The 24,079-nt window shown below is 45.5% G+C and overlaps 1 long non-coding RNA gene across 1 annotated transcript in view; it reads left to right on the top strand.

The window, feature by feature from the left end:
* Nucleotides 1-6,788, top strand: part of LOC149429068 (uncharacterized) — a 10,784-nt gene extending 3,996 nt beyond the window's left edge. The window contains exon 2 of the long non-coding RNA XR_016310616.1: nucleotides 6,408-6,788. This is a non-coding gene — a long non-coding RNA (uncharacterized LOC149429068). The remainder of the gene's footprint in view (nucleotides 1-6,407) is intronic.
* Nucleotides 6,789-24,079: the final 17,291 nt, after the last annotated feature.

The raw sequence follows: 24,079 nt of genomic DNA on the forward strand, positions 1-24,079 counted from the left end.
TAGATTAAGTGTATTTTTTACAGACACACGGTATATTTGAAAATGTATTTTTAAAAATATTTTTTGTATATATATATATGTTTTTTTTTTTTTAATTTATTGAATATAGCCCTGTATTGCTTGTAAGCACAGGACCCTGTGGCTGTGAATGGCGACAGCCAATCAGCAGGTCTACGGTCAACAACATCCCACATGGAAGAAAAATATGTTTTAAATATATTTTAAAAGTAATCGTCCCAAATATATTGACATGAAATACTACAATTTTTGCCATATTCAATATATTTCAAAATAAATTTTAATTAATAAATAAATATATATATATATATATACACATACATACTTCAATAATGTAGATTAACTGTATTTTTAATTTTTTATTATATTTTATATATATATCTTGGGCTTACTAGCCAAGTATTTGGAAGCTGTGGCTCAAATAAAAAAAAAGTAAAATTATAACTGTATGTCTAATGCTGTATATATATATACATCTTCCAGTTAGGGCATCCGATTTCTCTGTCTCCAATTTTTGGGGTCCTGAAGAAGCTAGTAAGCGGGAAGAAGTATTTGGAAGATGAGTCCCAACAAACATATTTTATGCCATAACATGAGGTTGTCCGCGTCTTGTACCAGGAAAGTCAGTTTTTTTCTCTGCCGTACAATTAGCGGGTTCATATTCAGCGTCATTTTTGGTGAATTTATCCTCTGATTTTGTTATGCAGCACCGTAGGGCCAAATCAGAAAAAAAAAGTGAATACATTTTAAACAATTTTTTTCTTAAATCCTGATAAATCAGCGCAATGAAAGTGAAAGAGTGGGACGCCGCATCTACCTCTCCCTCCCCCCCCCCCCCCGGTGTGGACGACAGCGTTGACCTCAGCTACCACTTCAGCTGTGTGTGGAGCTGGATGAAACGCGTCAGTGGCATGGCTGGAGCGGGAGGTAGATACGGCGTCCCACTCTTTCACATTCATTGCTCTGAATCGATGCTAGAATGGCGTCTCCCACTATCTGGATACCGGTGTGGTTGTTTTTGCCACCCCCCACCCCACGCCTAGAGCGGCGCTGCAGGCTTCATTCATTCCAGAGGATTTATCCTCCTCATGGAATGATGACGTTTCGGAATGACCTGCAGTAAGTACACAGGGCCATTGATTACATACAGAGAGGGTTCAAGAAGAAGTCTCATTACTTTGTTTGTTCCAGTGTTCTCTCCTCCGTGGGGCAAACTACATGTACTGCTTTGCCCCATCTTCCTATTCGCTGAGAAAGGCTAGCTCCATGATTGGACAGGATGCCTCCCTTCCCCCACGGCAACAACACAATTTGCAAGCAGACGGTTGCATTGATAGCGGGCTTTTATCCCGAGATCCAAGCACTAAGAGGAACATGCAGATTCCATAGGTGTCATCAGGGTACCTACAGTCTGATTGGACACAGCAGCCCTGAGTGACATCAGTGGCCATTTTTAGTATGGGCAGTGCTAATAAATAGCAATACCCTGCTGGGGTTGGCACTTTGTGAGTAGCTCCAGAACTGGACACATTATTTCAATGAGGTCTAACTAAAGATACATATAAAAAACAGGACCTCCTTCCTCCTGCCAGTGATCCTTCTAGTGATATAAAGATCTATATAGAGGAATCAGGACCTCCTTCCTCCCCCTGGTGACCCCTCTAGTGATAGATCTATATAGAGGAATCTGGACCTCCTTCCTCCTGCCGGTGACCCCTCTAGTGATATAAAGGTCTATATAGAGGAATCAGGACCTCCTTCCTCCTGCCGGGGACCCCTCTAGTGATATAAAGGTCTATAGAGAGGAATCAGGACCTCCTTCCTCCTGCCGGGGACCCCTCTAGTGATATAAAGGTCTATAGAGAGGAATCAGGACCTCCTTCCTCCTGCCGGTGACCCCTCTAGTGATAGCATCTATATAGAGGAATCAGGACCTCCTTCCTCCTGCCGGTGACCCCTCTAGTGATAGGATCTATATAGAGGAATCAGGACCTCCTTCCTCCTGCCGGTGACCCCTCTAGTGATATAAAGGTCTATATAGAGGAATCAGGACCTCCTTCCTCCTGCCGGTGACACCTCTAGTGATATAAAGATCTATATAGAGGAATCAGGACCTCCTTCCTCCTGCCGGTGACCCCTCTAGTGATAGATCTATATAGAGGAATCAGGACCTCCTTCCTCCTGCCGGTGACCCCTCTAGTGATATAAAGATCTATATAGAGGAATCAGGAGCTCCTTCCTCCCGCCGGTGACCCCCCTAGTGATAGGATCTATATAAAGGAATCAGGACCTCCTTCCTTCCTGAACAATAATATAAGTCTCTACAGCAAAAATCCTCTTCTGGAGAGTTAGACAGCATATCTTGTAGTACATCTCCAACCCTAATGCTCCTCTATCTGACTGGAGGAATCCCTGGACAGGGGATCCAGTAGTTGCTACTGAAAGGGTTAATAGGCGCAGTTACAGAGTTAGGCTTCCCACCCAAATGCTCTCTCCCTTTTCTGGCCCAGGGGGTGTAGATGTACTCCCTGAGTCCTTATTCTATGCTGCAAATGGGTCAGTGGCTGCTACCAGTCAATTTCCTCATCCTCTTCCACCAGAACTCTCAGCTGAGCAGGCTCAGTTATTCTTAAAGGTTGTCCCGGCCCCTTGCCAAGTCTTCTGTTGGGGGTTGGCTAGGATCCTCCAAGAGTACGGACCAGCCACTCCTCAGATCCACCCACTGTTTCTAGATATTGCTCCAAATATCCAGAGCAGGAGAAAATTCCAGAGGGCTGGTCTGCAGAGCCTCTCAGCTCTGACCACAATCTGACCCCTGCTAGCTATCACACCCAGGCTGCTATTCAGCCCTACCTAGCAATCAGAGTCTAGCTCCCCCTAGCTACCTAGAAGGACGCTACATTAGGATCTATATAGAGGAATGGGAACCTCCTTCCTCCTGCTGGTGACCCCTCTAGTGATATAAAGATCTATATAGAGGAATCAGGACCTCCTTCCTCCTCCCGGTGACCCCTCTAGTGATATAAAGATCTATATAGAGGAATCAGGACCTCCTTCCTCCCACTGGTGACCCCTCTAATGATAGATCTATATAGAAGAATCAGGACCTCCTTCCTCCTGCTGGTGACCCCTCTAGTGATATAAAGATTTATATAGAAGAATCAGGACCTCCTTCCTCCTGCTGGTGACCCCTCTAGTGATATAAAGATCTATATAGAGGAATCAGGACCTCCTTCCTCCTGCTGGTGACCCCTAGAGTGATATAAAGGTCTATATAGCGAAATCGGGACCTCCTTCCTCCTGCCGGTGACCCCTCTAGTGATATAAAGATTTATATAGAAGAATCAGGACCTTCTTCCTCTTGATGGTGACCCCTCTAGGGATGTAAAGATCTATATAGAAGAATCAGGACCTCCTTCCTCCTACATGTGACACCTCTAGTGATATAAAGATCTATAGAGAGGAATCAGGACCTCCTTCCTCCTGCCGATGACCCCTCTAGTGATAGGATCTATATAGAGGAATCAGGACCTCCTTCCTCCTGCCGGTGACTCCTCTAGTAAGATAAAGATCTATATAGAGGAATCAGGACCTCCTTCCTCCTGCCGGTGACCCCTCTAGTGATATAAAGATCTATATAGAGGAATCAGGACCTCCTTCCTCCTGCTGGTGACCCCTCTAGTGATATAAAGATCTATATAGAGGAATCAGGACCTCCTTCCTCCTGCTGGTGACCCCTCTAGTGATAGGATCTATATAGAGGAATCAGGACCTCCTTCCTCCTGCCGGTGACCCCTCTAGTGATAGATCTATATAGAGGAATCAGGACCTCCTTCCTTCTGCTGGTGACCCCTCTAGTGATATAAAGATCTATAGAGAGGAATCAGGACCTCCTTCCTCCTACATGTGACACCTCTAGTGATATAAAGATCTATATAGAGGAATCAGGACCTCCTTCCTCCCCCCGGGGACCCCTCTGGTGATATAAAGATCTATATAGAAGAATCAGTACCTCCTTCCTCTTGATGGTTACCAATCTAGGGATGTAAAAGTCTATATAGAGGAATCATGACCTCCTTCCTTCTGCTGGTGACCCCTCTAGGGATGTAAAAGTCTATATAGAGGAATCAGGACCTCCTTCCCCCTGATGGTGGTTCAAGCACTTTCTCAAGACTAGTGCCAGCAAGAGGAATGGACAGTAACAAGAGGCTGACATGAGAACCAGAGAGCACACGGAGACAGATTGCACGGAACCAGACATGCGGGCGTTTATTGGGGAGGTTTTTGGGGCACAGACAATAGTTCCATTAGTCCACAGATCCACACCAGACACAGCAACACAGTAAAGTTCTCTGGAAGGCAGTATGGAACAACAGGGGGCTGGTAGTCCACAGGGTTAAGTAGGACCGGGAATGGCGGTTTCGGGAGACTTTGGGTTCCTGGGGGGGAATTGGGCTCAGTCTTTTAGGCAGCACGGGGTTAGTCCACTTACTAGGTGCGGGGAGCCGGGCACAGAGGGTTACAGTCAACACTGGCAACACAGGGTCAATCCACAGAGGCAGCTCCAGGCAGCAAAGGGTTAAGTCCAGGCAGGTTCACGGAGAACAAAGGAGTTAAGTCCATGCAGGGGATAGATAGTCCTCTCTAACACATGCAGCCAAGAGAGAACTTAGAGCCAGTGGGGCACAAATACCACATTGGATCAATGTCACCGCTCTTTGCTCACATCGGCAGTGATCATGTGATCGAGTTCTCACACTTAGAGCCAGTGGAGGACAGATGCCACATTGGACCGATGCTGCATCCACCTAGGTAAGTATAATTTGGGGGAAAAAACTCAAACTTTTCTTTTAAAGTGTTTTTTTTTTTTCTTAAATTGCATTTGGAAAAACTGCTGTGACATAAAATATTGTAAAACCCACCATTTTATTCTCTAGGGCCTCTGCTTAAAAAAAAATATAATGTTTGGGGTTTCTAAGTACTTTTCTAGCAAAAAAAAAAAAAAAAGCTGATTTCTACATGTAGGAGTGGAACGCCAGAATTGGCTTGGGGGTCAAGTGGTTAAAAATTAAATGAGATGTGTTCATTATTTAAGGACTAATCAAATGCAATTTGTTTTTTTTATTTTTGGGGGGTTTTTTTAATAACTTTTATTTAAAAAAAAAATTCAGTTTTCACAATCGGACACACATGTGATATCAACATTCACAGAATCAGAAAACAGGAACATATTCAATTAATGAATATTAAGGATTAAATGCAATTTGTAAAAAAAAGTCATTCAATATTACAATCAAAGTAACAGAAATTTGAAGAAAATATAAAAATATGGCATTTTTTATTTCTGAGCCACCTGGGTGGTTTTTGTAAGATTTGTAGTTTTATGCAGGCCATAGACGGGTCGTAAACTGTCCATTAAAAAAAAAAAAAAAAAAACACGAAACATCGGTTGTTCAATAGGAAAACGGTAAAAAAAATCAGCCGATTTTCGTCCCGTCTACGGCCAGCATTTAATTACTTCTGTCCCTGCAGAGAGCTCCGCTATTATATTTGACATGAAAAAGGATTGCGGTTGCAACATTGCATCTATTTGTATCCATTTTGGATACAGATGTTTTTATTCGGATACAAATAGATACATTGTTGCAACCGCAAGACTTTTTCATGTCAAATATAATAGCAGACTGAAATTCTTATTCTTTTTCTGCTTCTTTTTCTCCTTCTTCTTTTTCTTCTTCTTTTTTGTCTGCTTCCTCTTCTTTTTCTTTTTCTTCTTCTTTGTCTGCTTCCTCTTCTTTTTCTTTTTTTTCTTCTTCCAGGTCACAGCTCATGCACAGATTTTCGGTAACACGATCAGTCGATTTGTCCATCATTGCTGGGAAAATCGGCCGATCGGCAGAATCGCCCAATTTTTTTCCAACTTTACCGATAAAAAAATGTGCCAAAACCCCGAAAAACGGCCGACCAATTAACCCACTAACGGTGCGAAAATTGGCCGATTTTTTTTTTCCGACCAGTCTATGGCCTGCACTAGCAACAGATTTATGTAAATGTTCAGGGGAGCCGTTAGAGTTTGGGTCAAAAAGGAAATCTAAATGTAAAATAATTGGTTCCCTTATTTCATTTATGTACCAAGAATGTGTTTTATTGGTTGCTCTTCCCTGAGGTTTCCTTTTTCAATGTGTTTTCATGACTCCACACCTCCATTATATTGTAGGAGATGTACTGTCCTGTTTTTTGAATCATGTTGGGGTCCATGCATCGGTTCAATAATTTTGGGGTATATTGGTTTCTAATATTCTGCCCACTTGTCTCATTTTAGGAAGCTGAGAGCAGGAATTAGGTTGCATTGCATTTGGAAATAATACCTTTATTTATTTTTTTTCCAGGAAACTCGCAGGAAGGAAGTGGATGAAGATGGAAAAGTGCCATCACCTCCACCAGGGTCTGCAAATACGATTGCCAGCACAACGCTCGTTCCGCTCACTAAGACCACGATGAAATTTGAAAACACGCTACATGTTGAGTGCCTTACATGTATTGACTCTGCTCTGCCAACACGGCACCCCCGTGGGTGATAAGGCCCTTCTGCTCCCCCAAAATACCCTCCTACATACACAATGTACACTGATCAGTCTGCTAATGGTATCAGTCTACTTGGGAGTCCACAACAATATGCCGTCTATGTACATAAAGTATCAAACAGATTTCTGTGATCCAAAATTTCTAATATAATATATACAATGTAATAAAAATAAAGTTGCACTTTGCTTTCTGTGAAGAATTGTGTCAAATAATAAACTCAAATATAAAAGGGTTCATACACTACATTTTGTTTTCTCATGTCCCTGCTGGGGGGTGTGACTGCGGGAACAATGCTGCACATTTGGTGTTGTCCTCACATCATGCCACCATGGGATGTAGTTTTTGAGATTCACCCATTACTCCACAGATAGCCCCATTATCTAATCTCCCCAGATCGTATTCCATATTTCATCTCCCCTATACCAGCCCCAGTTATTGCTGGTATGCCACAGTCCCCCATATTGATGATTGAGATGTACTAACTTAACTAAAACTGAAGGCTTATCTCTATGGTACAGTTGGAGGTAGCTAGAGTGTCCTAAAAATTATTTCATCAACTTGGGTAACAAGCTTAAACAAAGTACCTCCGAGGTACCCATAGGAACCTCCAAGGTAACCAATGGACCTCTAAGATAACCAACGGACCTCCAAGGTAACCAAATGACCTCTAAAGGTAACTAAAGGAACCTCTAAGGTAACCAAAGGACCTCCTAGGTAATCAAAAGGCCTCCAAGGTAACCTAAGGTACCTCCAAGGCAACCAAGGAACCTCCAAGGTAATTATAATAACCTTCAAAGTATCCAAAGGACCTCCAAGCTAACCAAAGAAACCTCAAAGCTAACCAAGAGACCTTCAAGGCAACCAAAGGAACCTCCAGGGTAACCAAAAGACCTTCTAGGTAACCAAAGGAGTCTCCACGGTAACCATTGTACCTCCAAGGTAACAAAAAGGAACCTCCAAGGTAACCAAAGGACCTCTAAAGGTAACTAAAGGAACCACCAAGGTAACCAAAGGACCTCTAAGGTAACCAAAGGACCCCCTAGGTAATCAAAGGACCTCCAAGGTAACCTAAGGTACATCCAAGGTAACCAACGGACCTCCAAGGTAATTAAAGGAACCTCCAAAGTATCCAAAGGACCTCCAAGGTAACCAAAGGAACCTCCAAGCTAACAAAGGGACCTCCAAGGTAAACAAAGGAACCTCCAGAGTAACCAAAAGACCTTCAAGGTAACCAAAGAAGCCTCCACGGTAACCATTGGACCTCTAAGGTAACCAAAGGACCTCCAAGGTAACCAAAGGACCTCTAAAGGTAACTAAAGGAACCTCCAAGGTAACCAATGGACCTCCAAGGTAACCAAATGACCTCTAAAGGTAACTAAAGGAACCTCCAAGGTAACCAATGGACCTCTAAGATAACCAACGGACCTCCAAGGTAACCAAATGATCTCTAAAGGTAACTAAAGGAACCTCTAAGGTAACCAAAGGACCTCCTAGGTAATCAAAAGGCCTCCAAGGTAACCTAAGGTACTACCAAGGCAACCAAGGAACCTCCAAGGTAATTATAGGAACCTTCAAAGTATCCAAAGGACCGCCAAGGTAAACAAAGAAACCTCCAAGGTAACCAAAGGAACCTCAAAGCTAACCAAGAGACCTCCAAGGCAACCAAAGGAACCACTAGGGTAACCAAAAGACCTTCTAGGTAACCAAGGGAGCCTCCACGGTAACCATTGTACCTCCAAGGTAACCAAAAGGAACTTCCAAGGTAACCAAAGGACCTCTAAAGGTAACTAAAGGAACCACCAAGGTAAGCAAAGGACCTCTACGATAACCAAAGGACCCCCTAGTTAATCAAAGAACCTCCAAGGTAACCTAAGGTACATCCAAGGTAACCAATGGACCTCCAAGGTAATTAAAGGAACCTCCAAAGTATCCAAAGGACCTCCAAGGCAACCAAAGGAACCTCTAGGGTAACCAAAAGACCTTCTAGGTAATAAAGGGAGCCTCCACGGTAACCATTGTACCTCCAAGGTAACCAAGGGAGCCTCCATGGTAACCATTGTACCTCCAAGGTAACCAAAAGGAACCTCCAAGGTAACCAAAGAACCTCTAAAGGTAACTAAAGGAACCGCCAAGGTGTCAGGGATCGCGGCTCCTCTCCCGGCGCACGCGCACTGGCGGCAGATCACGCCGGGACACAAGCACTAGGTCCCGGCGGGCCGCGGCTGACAGGACGCCGCGCATGCGCAGTAGGAGCCGTGGACGCGCCTCGGGAGGCCAATGACAGCCCGGGGGCGCGTCCTGGCTGGCCAATGACAGTGCAGGGTGCACTATTTAAAGATGCCCTGCACTGTCACAGATTGCCGCAAGGTCTATCTGTGATCCTGAGTTCCTGTACCTGTTTAGTGACCCTGATTGCCCTGACTACGCTGCCTTCTCCTGTGATTTGACCCGGATTGCTCTGACTACGCTGCCTTCTCCTGTGCCTTGACCCGGATTGCCCTGACTACTCTGCCTTCTCCTATCCTGACCCCCGGCTTGTCTGACCATTCTGCGGACTGACTTATCCTGCTGACCCTGCGTGTGACCTGACTACTCTTCGCCTGCCTATTTGGTACCTCGCTTACCCCACGGGACCACGGCTCGTGACCATCCTGCTAGGTCCCGCCGTCCTATTCACATCTGGCTCTCCCGGTACCTGCATACATCCCCGGAGGCTCCCTCTGCCACTGGTGGGCCTGCTCGGAGGTCGTGACCTGGCCCTGGTCTGTTACAAGTCCATCCCCACCATCAGGGGCCCTGGTGAAAGCACAGACCGGGCTTAGACTCCACGCTCTGGGTAGGTCTGTCCAGTGGGCAGCCTGAGGCACCACCTGGCGGATCCTAACACAAGGTAAGCAAAGGACCTCTAAGGTAACCAAAGGACCCCCTAGGTAATCAAAGAACCTCCAAGGTAACCTAAGGTACATCCAGGGTAACCAACAGACCTCCAAGATAATTAAAGGAACCTCCAAAGTATCCAAAGGACCTCCAAGCTAACCAAAGGAACCTCCAAGCTAACAAAGGGACCTCCGTGGTAAACAAAGGAACCTCCAGAGTAACCAAAAGACCTTCAAGGTAACCAAAGAAGCCTCCACGGTAACCATTGGATCTCTAAGGTAACCAAAGGACCTCCAAGGTAACCAAAGGAACCTCCAAGGTAACCAAAGGAACCTCCAAGGTAACTAAAGGACCTTTAGCATTTTCAAATTTAGGCTCTAAAAATACACATGCACCATATTCTTTGAGATAGGCTCCGTAGGGAGAATCAATGATAGAAAAGGATTTGGGGGGTCTTCTTAGATCGCAGAATAGAATGCAATTCCAATCTGCATCTAACAAACAAACAAACAAACTGAATACTCACTTGAATTCAAAAGGACACACAGTGTATTCACAAGATAAATCCATAATTATTTCCCACTGGTTTGGTCCCTTGCTAAATATGCAGTTCAGTTTTCATCAGCAATTCACAGAATAGAATTGCTGTTGAACCGGAAAGGGTGAGGAGAAGGGTCTGCGTATTGAGAAATGGGTCTGTGGAGAATGTAGGAAGGAGCCGGCACCGACGGGGAGTCCAGGACACAGCTCTTCATAACAACACCCACGTCTTGAAGATTTTAAGTGCTGACGGTAATGAAGATTTTTGACCTGAGTATACGGGTCAAAACCTGAAGGTGATAGAGTGTCAGTGGTGGATAAGCACTAAGGGGTGACACAGGAGCACCATGTGGGAACACAGTACATGCTAGCTGCAATACTTGTTTCATAGGAGGTCCATTGCGCTGAGGGTCTCTCATATACAATTCACAGAATGGATGTCTGTAACGGAACCGGACCCCGTCTGCACTTGGGTATTTCCGTTATATTACCGCTTCCCCGACCGAACACCGACCACAGACACCACTGCTGACCGTATGAGACTAGACACCACCAGTCTTGAAATAAATCAGGAAATAGACTACTTTATTTTAACACAGATACAAGATGTATACACAGGGCAGGGCAATCCACACCCAGTAACAAGAGACACATCAACAGACAGTCCCATCAGGGGGGAGGGCTGCCGGAAACACCCCCCATCAAGCCAATACACACAAACACAAACATCTCATATTAGTTTGCTCCCAAGCAAGACACACACTAGAACAATGGGATGCAACCACATGGCATTAACAGTCAACAACCCCCCACCCCACCGATCTCCTAGACACGTCTACACAATATCAGGAGATATCACCCTGTACCCTTAAGAGGCACAGGGTGACTTACACATAATAGGGATACGGGGAGCTGAGACAGGGGTCTCCCCACCTCTCCAAAGTTAGCTGTGTTCCATGGGCCCCCCCACCCAAAGTGGCTCCCGTCACAACGTCCTTGAACGAGAAAGAGTTCAGAGAAGAGCATCAAAATGAGTGGGGTTGGAGACATTTGTTTTGAGGAAAAATTACATAGATCACATTTATTCCCTGTTGAGAAGAGGAGCTTAAGATGAAATACGATCACATATGTATACGTATTTCATTATATAAACTGTAAAAACCTGTTATTGGCAGGTGTACCAAGAATCTGACCATCTGGACAACCCAGAAACTTTGGAGCTCCAATCCTAAAAAGTTGCCATGTAAGACCTTCCCAAGCATAAACATAGGACCCAGGGGTGGACTGACAACTCATGGGGCCTCCAGGCAACAGGGGATCATGGGGCCCCTGTGTCCTCGCCCACACTCAAACCACACCCAAAAAAGCCTATGAAAAGGTACCAGGGGCATCTCATAGGGCCCCCTACTGACCCCGGCCCTCGGGCAGTGCCCGAGTTCCCAAATGGTCAGTCCGCCCCTGATAGGACCATGGACAAACAGCTCATTACGAATTACAAGGGACATCAATTTCTATTGTCCTGGGACACCTCCAGACTGCCAAATACCTTGCTGCAGAACAAGGTGTTTCATTTTCTCCATGTTGCCCAACCAAACGATTTTAGGAATCCCAAGAAAAACCATCTGTTCTAACAACATTTAGGTAATCCTAGCAAGCAGGGGCGGACTGACCATACGGAACTCGGACACTGCCCGAGGGCCCAGGGTCAGTAGGGGGCCCCATGAGATGCCCCTGGTACCTTTTTCATAGGCTTTTTTGAGTTTCGGCAAGGACACAGGGGCCCCATGATTCCCAATTGCCCGGGGGCCCCATGAGTTGTCAGTCGGGCCCTACTAGCAAGTGACCCTGTTATTATATACAGAACCTAACATTGGCCTAAAGGCACTTAGTATTGTCATTAAATCATTGGTAAAAATATATCATTATATAAACTGTAATATCCTCTTTACTCTAAAGCCCCTGCAGAAGACACATGACCACAATCGAAAATTGGACAAAAAAGAGGTTTCATCGTATACCGAGAAAGGGGTTCTGTTAGAGCAGTGAAAACGTGGACCTCTGTTCCCCATGAATAGGTCTTAGATGACATGGCGGATGCAATAAACAAAACTTTGTGATATCTTCTCCAGTCAGCATAATATACAGGGCTATGGAAATTCGTAAATTCATAAGGAGGTTGATCCATGGATGGGATTTATCTGATCATCTGATCATCAGTATGGGATTGAGGAGAGAGAGAAAAGAAAAAAAGGATGAAAAGAAGGAAAAATAATTGTTTTTACACTATCTTACAGTATATTGTGTTCATAGGATTTTTCAGGGTTGGTGTGGGTCATCAGGAAGTTGTGTTCATAAGATCTTTCAAGGTTGGTGTGTCCAGGTGGTTGTGTTCAAAAGATCCTTCAGGATTGGTGTGTTCAGGAGGTTGTGTTCCTAAGATCTTTTACAGATGGTGTGGGCTTCCAGGAGGTTGTGTTCCTAAGATCTTTTATTGATGGTGTGGGCTTCCAGGAGGTTGTGTTCCTAAGATCTTTTATTGATGGTGTGGGCTTCCAGGAGGTTGTGTTCCTAAGAGCTTTTATTGATCATGTGGGCTTCCAGGAGGTTGTTTTCATAAGATCTTTTATTGATGGTGTGGGCTTCCAGGAGGTTGTGGTTATAAGATCTATTGGAGTTGGTGTGGGTGTCCAGGAGGTTGCTTTCCTAAGATCTTTCAGGGATGGTGTGGCTGTCCAGGAGGTTGAGAGCTTACAGGGTTGATGTGGGCCTCCAGGAGGTTATGGTCATAAGATTTTTGTTGGGGCTGGTGTTGTTGTCCAATAGCTTGAGTTGGTGTGGGTGTCCAGTAGGTTGTGTTCCTAAGATCTTTCATAGTTTTTTTGAACGTTCAGGAGATTATGTTCATAAGATATTTTAGGGATGGTGTGGGCCTCCAGGAGGTTGTATTCATAATATCTTTTGGCTTGGTGTGGATGTCCAGGACGTTGTGTTCTTAAGTTATTTTAGGAATGTTGTGGGCCTCCAGAAGGTTGTGTTCATAACATCTTTCGGGGATGGTGTGGACCTGCAGGAGGTTGGGTTCATAGGATTTTTGGGGTTGGTGTCGGTGTTCATGAGGTTGTGTTCCTAAGAATTTTCAGGGTTGGCTGTGGGTGTCCAGGAGGTTGTTTTCCTAAGATCTATCGAGGTTTGTGTCAGTGTCCAGGAGGCTGTGTTCCTATGATCTTTCAGGGTTGGTGTGGGTGTCCAGTAAGTTGTTTTCCTAAGATCTTTCAGGATTGGTGTTGGTGTCTGGAAGGCTGTGTTCCTAAGATCTTTTAGGGACAGTGTGGGTGTCCAGGAGGCTGTGTTCCTAAGATCTTTCAAGGTTGGTATGGGTGTCCGGAAGGTTGTGTTCCTAAGATCTTTTAGGGACGATGTGGGTGTCTAGGAGGCTGTGTTCCTAAGATCTTTCAGGGTTGGTATGGGTGTCCGGAAGGCTGTGTTCCTAAGATCTTTTAGGGACGGTGTGGGTGTCTAGGAGGCTGTGTTCCTAAGATCTTTCACGGTTGGTATGGGTGTCCGGAAGGCTGTGTTCCTAAGATCTTTTAGGGACGGTGTGGGTGTCTAGGAGGCTGTGTTCCTAAGATCTTTCAAGGTTGGTATGGGTGTCCGGAAGGTTGTGTTCCTAAGATCTTTTAGGGACGATGTGGGTGTCTAGGAGGCAGTGTTCCTAAGATCTTTCAGGGTTGGTGTGGGTGTCCGGAAGGCTGTGTTCCTAAGATCTTTTAGGGACAGTGTGGGTGTCCAGGAGGCTGTGTTCCTAAGATCTTTCACGGTTGGTGTGGGTGTCCGGAAGGCTGTGTTCCTAAGATCTTTTAGGGACAGTGTGGGTGTCTAGGAGGCTGTGTTCCTAAGATCTTTCAGGGTTGGTATGGGTGTCCAGAAGGCTGTGTTCCTAAGATCTTTCACTAATTCCCAGGAAGATTGTTGGGAAATGTGAACCAGAACATGATATCCAAAAAGGGACATGGAAGAAATTCTGTTTGTACATTATGTACAGTCATATTAAGTATGGCCTTAAGGTTTTTGATTCATTTTATGCTACATAAAAACTGTATTTGATTATTCCTAAGGGTAGACAGTCTTGCCTTGGTTCTGACCCCTTTCCTACTCAGCCCAGCTAAAATAATACACTTCACCTTAAGATACCAGTTTAAGAATGTTGTTTTATAGGAAGATTAGTTAAGCAGACCTTCCTCAAATACACGTCTAAAAATAATAAGGAAACAAAGTCCCTGTCTCGCTGGCAGACCATATTTTACGTCAGCAATACCTGGAAACATCTGTAATGCTTTCTGAGTTGCAGACCCAGAATGAGTATAGAGAGAAGGAATTGTGACACTTATTTACATCATGCATGTCCTGGGTCTGTGATTCCAAAGCAATGTAAGGTGTTTCTTTTTGAAAAGCATAGGAAAAGGTTAAAACTCCCTTTTGTGTCTGTTGCCCATTGGGGAGATTTCCCTTCACTTCCTGTCCGGAATTAAGAGGAGATCTTTACAAGTGAGAGAAAGTCCCATCTTAGACAGTTGTCACCAAACACGGTGACCCCATTAGAAAATTTGCCCTCACCATCTGGTAACAATCGTAAGGGTGGGTGCAAGAATGGAAGGGGTGGGTGGAAGGATGGGAGGAAGGAAGGAAGGAAGGGAGGAAGGGATGGGTGGAAGGAAGGGGGTTGGGTTTAAGAAAGGATGGGAGGGGTGGGAAGAAGGAAGGGGTGGGTGGTTGGAAGGAAGAAAGGGAGGAAGAGAGGGGTCGGTGTAAGGAAGGGAGGGAGGGATGGGTGTAAGGAAGGGAGGGGTGGAAGAAAGGAAGGGAGGGGTGGTTGGAAGGAAGGGAGGGAAGGGTGGTTGGAAGGAAGGGAGGGAGGGATGGATGGAAGGGAAGGGTGGGTTGGTTGGATTAAGGAAGGGAGGGGTGGATGGATGGAAGGAAAGGTGGGTGAAAGGAAGGGAAGGGTGGGTGAAAGGAAGGGAAGGGTGGGTGTGTGGAAGGAAGGGAGGGGTGGATGGAAAGAAGGGAGGAAGGTAGATCAGACTCACCATGACTCAGATGCATCAGAGCTGTCAGCTGCTGTGTTCAGTTTCCTGCCAACACCTCCTCTGAAGCTGCATGAACTGGAGTATGGGCGGGCACAGGGGGGGGGCAGAGCAGATCCAGCCTCTCTCCCCTCTTCTTCTATTGGTGCAGAGGATGGAGGGAGGAGCTGGGCAGTGAGAAGAACACAGCGGCAGTGGGGGGAAGGGGGGGCAGAAAGAAAACTGAACCATCAAGTATAATCTGTGTAGCGGTGGGGGGGCGGTGACAAGCAGCGATCTCTTGCATGGCTTTCAATGAAGCAGCTGGAAGCCGCCTCTCTTCCTCTCTCTCCCACGGCTTCCAGCTGCTTCTCCTCCTCTCCCTCCTGTGGCTTCCAGCTGCTTCATTTAAAGCCATACAGGAGATCGCTGCTTGTCACCATCCCCACTGCCGCCCCTCCCACACACCCCTAGTCCCGGCACTGCTCACTGCCCCACCTTATTTCCACTAGCAGGCAAATGGAAATTTCAAAGGCCGCAGGAATGGTTGGCAACTCTCCTCTGGGTGGGGTTCAGACCCCCCTGTCCCCACCCCTTATCTACGCCCCTGTAACAATTTGGATCTTCCTTTACTTTATCTCTCTGTAATGATGGTTACCAGGATAAAACAAAAAGAAGAATCTCCAAAGACCTGCTGCACAGAGTTAAAAACCTGACAGGGCTCCTCTCCACCCCCTCCTCAAAAAACTCCACTCCTTTGGCCTCCAAGCCTCTGCTCTCTCCTGGTTCTCCTCCGATTTTAGCACACCTTCAGTGTCACCTACAACTTTAACCCCCTCCTCTTTCTCTTTCTGTAGGGGTCCCCAAAGGCTCTGTCCTCAGGCCCCTTCTATTAACTGTACTGACTCCCTTTATTGTGTAAAGTGCTGTACAAACTGTTGCTGCTATATAAATCCTCATAATAATTAAGAAGAAGGGGAACAAGAGGAAAGAGAAGACAAAGGAAAAAAAAGAAGACGAAAGAAGATAGAAGAAGGAAGACGTAGAAAGAAGAACTAAATATGAAGGAAGAAGAATCCATTTTACCATTTGGATCGCTCTTCTTCCTCCAACTGCTCCGGGTCTCTCAGATTGGAAGGGTTCCTTTCCCCAACTGATGTTCTGAGATCCAGCACTCTTCTTCCTCCATCTGCTCCAGGTCTCTCAGATTGGAAGGGTTCCTTTTCCCAACTGATCTTCTGAGATCCAGCACTCTTCTTCCGCCAACTGCTCCAGGTCTCTCAGATTGGAAGGGTTCCTTTCCCCAACTGATGTTCTGAGATCCAGAACTCTTCTTTCGCCAACTGCTCCAGGTCTCTCAGATTGGAAGGGTTCCTTTTCCCAACTGATCTTCTGAGATCCAGCACTCTTCTTCCGCCAACTGCTCCAGGTCTCTCAGATTGGAAGGGTTCCTTTCCCCAACTGATGTTCTGAGATCCAGAACTCTTCTTTCGCCAACTGCTCTGGGTCTCTCAGATTGGAAGGGTTCCTTTCCCCAACTGATGTTCTGAGATCCAGCACTCTTCTTTTACCAACTGCTCCAGGTCTCTCAGATTGGAAGGGTTCCTTTCCCCAACTGATGTTCTAAGATCCAGCACACTTCTTCCTCCATCTGCTCCAGGTCTCTCAGATTGGAACGGTTCCTTTCCCCAACTGATGTTCTGCGATCCAGCACTCTTCTTTCTCCAACTGCTCCAGGTATCTCAGATTGGAAGGGTTCCTTTCCCCAACTGATGTTCTGAGATCCAGCACTCTTCTTTCGCCAACTGCTCCAGGTCTCTCAGATTGGAAGGGTTCCTTTCCCCAACTGATGTTCTGCGATCCAGAACTCTTCTTTCGCCAACTGCTCCAGGTATCTCAGATTGGAAGGGTTCCTTTCCCCAACTGATGTTCTGAGATCCAGCACTCTTCTTTCGCCAACTGCTCCAGGTCTCTCAGATTGGAAGGGTTCCTTTCCCCAACTGATGTTCTGAGATCCAGCACTCTTCTTTCGCCAACTGCTCCAGGTCTCTCAGATTGGAAGGGTTCCTTTTCCCAACTGCTGTTCTGAGATCTCTCCACAGGAGCTCTATGGGATTGAGATCTGGACTCATTGCTGGTCAATTCAGTCCTCTCCAGTGCTTTGTCTGAAACCATTTCTGGGGGCTTTTTGACGTGTGCCCCTATCTTAGTTCAAATCCCCTAATAAAATAACAAAAACAAAGCTCAAGGACTGATCTCTGACTCGGGATGAAAGCTTGTGTGGAAAATGCAGGCTGCCTAGCTGTGCAGAACTATGGGGGGACCCAAATCATCAGAGACCCCTAAGGGGGTAGTGCTACATTGGCTAATGTCATCCCATCATGAGATGCCTTAGTCAGGAGAAGAAGAGTAAGAAGAAATGGTAGGGAAGGAAGAGAAGGATAGGGAAGAAAATTGTCTGCTCTCCAATGCATATATCCCACTTGTAATAGTCTGAGCACAGGACTAATACTTTAGGAGTCCTATTAAGGAGCTTCAGTACCCAGAACATTCAGGTAAGAGGGAGTATGGGTAAAAGTGAACCAGCAGGCCCATATCTTGGTAAAGCTAGAGTTCCTCCATGACAGATACGGTCAACAGCTTGGACTCAATGTTTTATGTGTGGAATTAATATTTGTTTCCAATAAACTAGAATGAGAAATTTGGCTGCATTTAGGACATGTGGGGTAAAAGAACACTTATATTGGTCTGGAAGAAGAAGAAATAAGCAGAAAGAAGGAAGAAGAAGAAATAAGCAGAAAGAAGAAGAAGCAAGCAGAAATAAGGAAGCAGAAGAAAGAAGAAGAAAAAGAAAGAAGAAGAAGTAAGAACAAAGAAGAAGAAAAAAGAAAGAAGAAGGAAGCAGAAAGAAGGAAGAAGAAATAAGCAGAAAGAAGGAAGAAGAAATAAGCAGAAAGAAGAAGAAGGAAGCAGAAGAAAGGAGAAGAAGAAAAAGAAAGAAGAAGTAGCAAGAACAAAGAAGAAGATAAAGAAGAAAGAAGAAAAAGAAGAAAAAAAGAAAGAAGGAAAAAGAAGGAAGCAGAAAGAAGGAAGAAGAAGGAAAATGAAGGAAGAAAGAAGAAGAAGAAAAAAGATGAAGAAAAAAGAATAAACAAACAAGACATAGAAGGAAGCAGAAAAAAGGAAGAAAGAAGGGAGAAGGAGAAGGTGAAGAAGAAGAAGAAGAAGAAGAAGAAGAAAGGAAAATGAAGGCAGAACATGAAATATGAAGAAAAACGAAGGAAATACGAAGAAAAAAGATGAAGAAAAAGAATAAACAAACAAGACATAGAAGGAAGAAGAGGAAAAAGAAAGAAGAAGAAAGAACAAAGAAGAAGAAAAAAAGAAGGAATAAGAAGAAATAAGAAGAAAGATGAAGAAGAAAGCAGAAGAAAAGAATAAGGAAGCAGAAGAAAAAGATGAAGAAAAAGAATAAACAAACAAGACATAGAAGGAAGAAGAAGAAAAAGAAAGAAAGAAGAAGGAAGAACAAAGAAGAGGAAAAAAAAGAAAGAAGAAGGAAGAAGAAGAAATAAGAAGAAAGATGAAGAAGAAAAAAAATAAGCAGAAAGAAGAATAAGGAAAAAGAAGGAAGAAGAAAGAATAAAGAAGAAGAAGGAGAAAAAAGATGAAGAATGTGCTGTTCTCCTCATATTTGTTATTTAACTGTGCATTGTATTACCAATTCTTATTTCACCATGTTGTTTCTATGTCTTGATCTGTTGCTGCCATCTGCTGGCCAGAATTTGCATGCTGCATGCCTTTGTTATAGCTAGTAAGTGTTTTCTCTGCTGGGTGTGGTTTTAGGCAAGCCTTGGTTCTGGTCACTTCCTGCAGCCATTTTATCTGCTGTATAGCTGTGTGACAGGACATTCAATACCCTGGGCTTGTGAAGGCATCAGTTTTTGACCAGCAGTTAGCCTCAGGAAAGATTATAACAGGACAGCATGAATACCTCTACTACCTTACAGTATTGTATCACTGTTTGTCGCTGTATTTTGGACCAAATAAACCCACGCTGATTTCATTCCTGTGTATACGTTTAGATCCGTCTAACCTGAACATCTGCCGGTCCGGTCTGCTCCACTGCTTGGATACGAAGGTAGGAAGTTACACAGCCATTATCAGTTATACCTTCATTCGCCTTCATGTGGGGACAGAACAGTCAAAAACTGCCTTAAAGTCCATACCCCGCTACAGATTCCCTCAGAGTCCAGTACCACACTCAGGAATCTCCCTAGCAACAGGCCCACTTGCAGCAAATCTGCCCAGTTACAGTGCATGTTCCACAAGCCTATGCGGAAGCACTGCACATACGCAGTATCTATAGTCTCGCCTGGAAGTCCTCCACAACTCGCCAAGCCATTCCTAAAGTCCTATATTAACTTTTCCTCGCATAACAGAAGTACTGTTTATGCACGTTCCTTACACTGCCGTGGCCGCCGCAAAACCCCGCAATTCATTCTAAATATCTTAGAAATTTTGTCAAGGTGTCCTATCGGAGCTGTGCTGCGATTTTAAGCGCCCAATTCAAAACTTCATTTTCTTAAAGGGACAGCGCACCTTAAGTCAAAATGGCCGAAAAGGACTTTGCACAGTTCCCCAGTGATGAACTAAAGCAAATACAACCTGATACTGATCGTTATGAAGGGCAGGGAACAGAATCCACACTTCCAGCAGAACAAGTCATACGACCAAGACGCTCTCTCAAACCGACAGTAAAAGTCATTGAAAATTATCACACCACAAAAGATGAGCTATGTGATAACCTGGAGGAGCAATGGGAACGAGTTTCCTCCCTCATGTCCGGACTTAAATCCTCCTCAGGTGATGCCACAAGCTTACAAGTTGCCATCGGGCGGCTGGACACAGCTCAAGAAAGATACAATAGACTGTCCACAAGGTATATAACCTTTCTAAAAGACTCTAATATCGATGAAGCCCTATCAGAACTAAGCAAGGCAGAATCAATAGCCAGACAAAGAGACGTCATGGTGCTGGATGTTAAAGGTAAAGCGGAACTCCGTATCTCGCATTTGCAAGAAACTAAATCACACAGATCAAATTCATCTAAACATTCCTCTCGGTCATACAGATCATCGTGCTCAAGAAGCTCAGCCTTGAGCGACAGATTACTAGAGGCCCGCATAAACGCAGAGCAATCCAAAGCGAGACGCTCCTTCACTGAAAAAGAAGCTCTTGCAAGGGCAGAGGCCAAGAGGGCAGAAGCAGAGGCAGAGGCCAAGAGGGCAGAGGCAGAAGCAGAGGCCAAGAGGGCAGAAGCAGAGGCTCGAATAAAGATTTTCGAATCAGAGATGCAGGAGGAAATTGCATTAGCTAAAGTAAGACTACTTGAGCAAGCATTGAGCCAAGGTCTTGATCCAGTCTGCTCGCTACCACAGGAGATAGATGATCCAGTTGATCGCACCAGTGACTATGTACTGAATCAGTTATCTGCGCCACCCCCAGTTTGCAGTACCGTCCAAGCCGAGAACACTGAAACCTCCAAGTCAGCTCTACCTGCGGTACCAGTGCCACCCACAGCACCCGAGCAACCTAATAACCGTTACCCGGAAGTGCCCTCTCAAGGACGGTTGTTACAGAAAGATCGCTATCAGGCGTTTTCTGGCCTACCTCCACAGCTCAAGCAGCAGTCATCACAATATACAGAGGCTAAACGAAAGCTTAACCCTGCAGCTACATCATTCTACCCAGGAGGCATTTCACCCCTTCACGCCAGGCAGCCAATACGCCCCAGGGGCATCACAAGTCGTCATGGCAACAAGCAGTGAGAAATCAGATATGTCTGAGTTTGCCAGGTTTATGGTGAGCAGAGAGCTAATCAACACCAGTCTCTCAAAATTTGATGACCGTGCAGAGAGCTACAGAGCTTGGAAGGCAACCTTCAAGGCCGCCATCGCTAACCTCAACCTAACCGCAGAGCAGGAGTTTGACCTCTTGATCAAATGGCTGGGCCCAGGCTCCACAAATCGTGTCAAGAGCCTCAGAACTGTTTATGTGGGACAAGCAGAAGCAGGTCTTGCTGTCGCGTGGCAGAGACTCGAACGTACCTTCGGCAGTGCAGAAGCAATAGAGAAGGCCCTATTCAAGAGACTGCAGAACGTTCCAAGGATCAATCTCAAGGATGTCCAGAAGCTTCAGGATTTAAGTGATCTGCTCATGGAACTGGAGCTTGCCAAGGGTGACCCTCGTCTGTCTGGGCTTTGTTACCTGGATACAGCTCATGGAGTGAACCCAATTGTCGTGAAGCTACCATACAGTCTGCAAGAAAAGTGGGCGGCATCAGTCTCAAGGTACAAAAGAGAGCATGACATCACCTTTCCCCCATTTATTCACTTCTGTAGGTTTATCGATGAACAGTCCCAGATGAGGAACGACCCCAGCCTCGACTTCCTGGAGTTCAACACTACAGCTTCAGCAACATCATCATCAAGGTATGAAAGCATCACGCATAAACACAGAGACTTCAAGAGCAGCGTGAGTGTTAGAAAGACTAACCTACCATCTCCTGCAGTACCCACGGGTAAACAGTACACTACCTCATCAGGAGATAAGACTTTCAATCGTGAATGTCCCATTCATAAAAAACCACACTCTCTGAACAAATGTAGAGGGTTTAGATCCAAAACCATACAGGAGCGCAAGAAAATCCTCACCGAGCTTGGGGTATGTTTCAGATGCTGCGCTTCATTGGAGCACATGGCTAAGGACTGTAAATCTGTCATCAAGTGTGAGGAGTGTCATAGTGAAAGACATGCCTTAGCTATGCACCCAATCCCACTCTCCGGAGATTCACCCACTGCCGTCACAACCATTCCTGCTCCAAGTCATGGCGGGGAGCCCCAGAATTACGCTAACGCAGCCACCGCTGTTTCCTGCTCATGCTTGGATGTATGTGGGGAGGGCCAGTGTGAGAAATGTTGTGCCCGAATATGCCTAATCAAGGTCTACCCAGAGGGACTACCAGAAAAGGCAGTAAAAATGTATGCCATCATTGACGACCAAAGCAACCGGTCCCTAGCAGGTCCTAAATTCTTTGAAGCCTTTGGAATAAAGGGACCATCTGAACCCTATACCTTAAACACCTGCTCGGGCCGCATAGAGACTAGCGGCAGAAGGGCACAAGGATTCATCGCTTCTCCTGTCAGTGGGGATACGGAAATACCCTTACCGACGCTGATCGAATGTGATCAAATACCCAACCATAGGGATGAGATTCCTACCCCAGAAGCTGCATTTCACCAACCTCACCTAAGGCACCTAGCCAACGTTATCCCACCTATGGACATCAACGCCGAGATTCTACTCCTGCTCGGCAGAGACAATCTAAGGGTACACAAAGTGCGTCAACAGTGTAATGGTCCTGACTATGCACCATACGCCCAGAGACTGGACTTGGGATGGGTAATCATAGGAAATGTATGCTTAAATCAACCAGAAATCGACTCCTTCAAAACGTACGTGCGTGCAAATGGACGCACAACTTGCATTAAGCCGTGTCCTCATCACTATGAGGTGAGAGAGAAGTCTCCAAGCCTCGTACATCTACCTGACGTCATTAATCCCCTCTTTGCCGACAACTTGGGGAGATCAGTCTTTCATACAACCAAGGACGACGATAAAGTAGCCTTGTCAGTAGAGGACAGAGAATTTGTCAAGATAATGGACAGTGAGTTCTTTAAAGACGAAACCAATCACTGGGTTTCTCCATTACCCTTCCGAGCTACCAGGGTAAGACTCCCGAACAACCGGGAACAAGCTCTGTCTAGATTTAACTCTCTTCAGCGTACCATGAACAGCAAGCCTGAAATGAGAGAACACATCGTCGCCTTTATGGATAAAATATTCCGTAACAACCATGCAGAACCAGCTCCATCCTTAAGGAAGAACGACGAGTGCTGGTACTTGCCTTCATTCGGAGTATATCATCCACGAAAACCTAATCAAATTAGGGTTGTCTTTGATTCAAGCGCCAAACATCAAGGTGTATCTCTTAACGATATTCTTCTCACAGGTCCTAATCTGACTAATAACCTAGTCGGAGTGCTGATGAGATTCAGGAAAGAGCTTGTCGCCATCACTGCTGACATTGAACATATGTTCCATTGTTTTGTAGTCCGAGAGGACCACCGGAATTTCCTCAGGTTTCTGTGGTACAAGGACAATGACACCAACGCAGAGATGATGGAGTATCGTATGAGGGTACATGTGTTTGGAAACAGCCCTTCACCAGCCGTAGCGACTTACGGGCTTCGGAGAACTGCAATAGAGGGGGAATCTGAGTATGGTACAGATGCCAAAGACTTTGTGGAAAAAGACTTCTACGTGGATGACGGGCTCAAATCGCTACCAACTGAAGAAGCGGCTATCGATCTGCTCAAAAGGACTCAAAATATGTTGTACCAAGCTAACCTTAGACTACACAAAATTGCTTCAAACAGCCTAACCGTAATGAGAGCCTTCGAGCAAGGTGATCATGCACCTGGATTCAAAGACATTAACCTGGGACTGGACAGTCCACCTGTGCAGAGGAGCTTGGGCCTCAGATGGGATCTCTCGGCTGACTCCTTCGGTTTTCAAATAAGTTGTGCAGACAAGCCATTCACAAAACGTGGTGTCCTATCAGTGGTAAACAGCCTATTTGATCCGCTGGGATTTGTAGCACCCATCGCCATACAAGGAAAATCCCTACTGAGACAGCTTTCTGAAACCATCAAGGATTGGGATACCCCACTTCCCTCTGATAAAGAGCAAAAATGGGAAGCCTGGAAGCAATCTTTGTGTGCTTTGGATGACATCCACATCCCAAGATGCTATATTAAAACCTCACTTACTTCTAGCGTAAAGAAGGAACTCCACGTGTTCTCGGACGCCTCCACAGAGGCCATAGCAGCGGTCGCCTATCTGAAGGTCACAGAACCCAACAAGCAAAATCA

This window comes from Staurois parvus, unplaced genomic scaffold (assembly GCF_062004578.1).
Source record: "Staurois parvus isolate SC_StPar_1 unplaced genomic scaffold, SC_StPar_1.0 ptg002828l, whole genome shotgun sequence".
Classification (NCBI taxonomy): Eukaryota; Metazoa; Chordata; class Amphibia; order Anura; family Ranidae; genus Staurois; species Staurois parvus.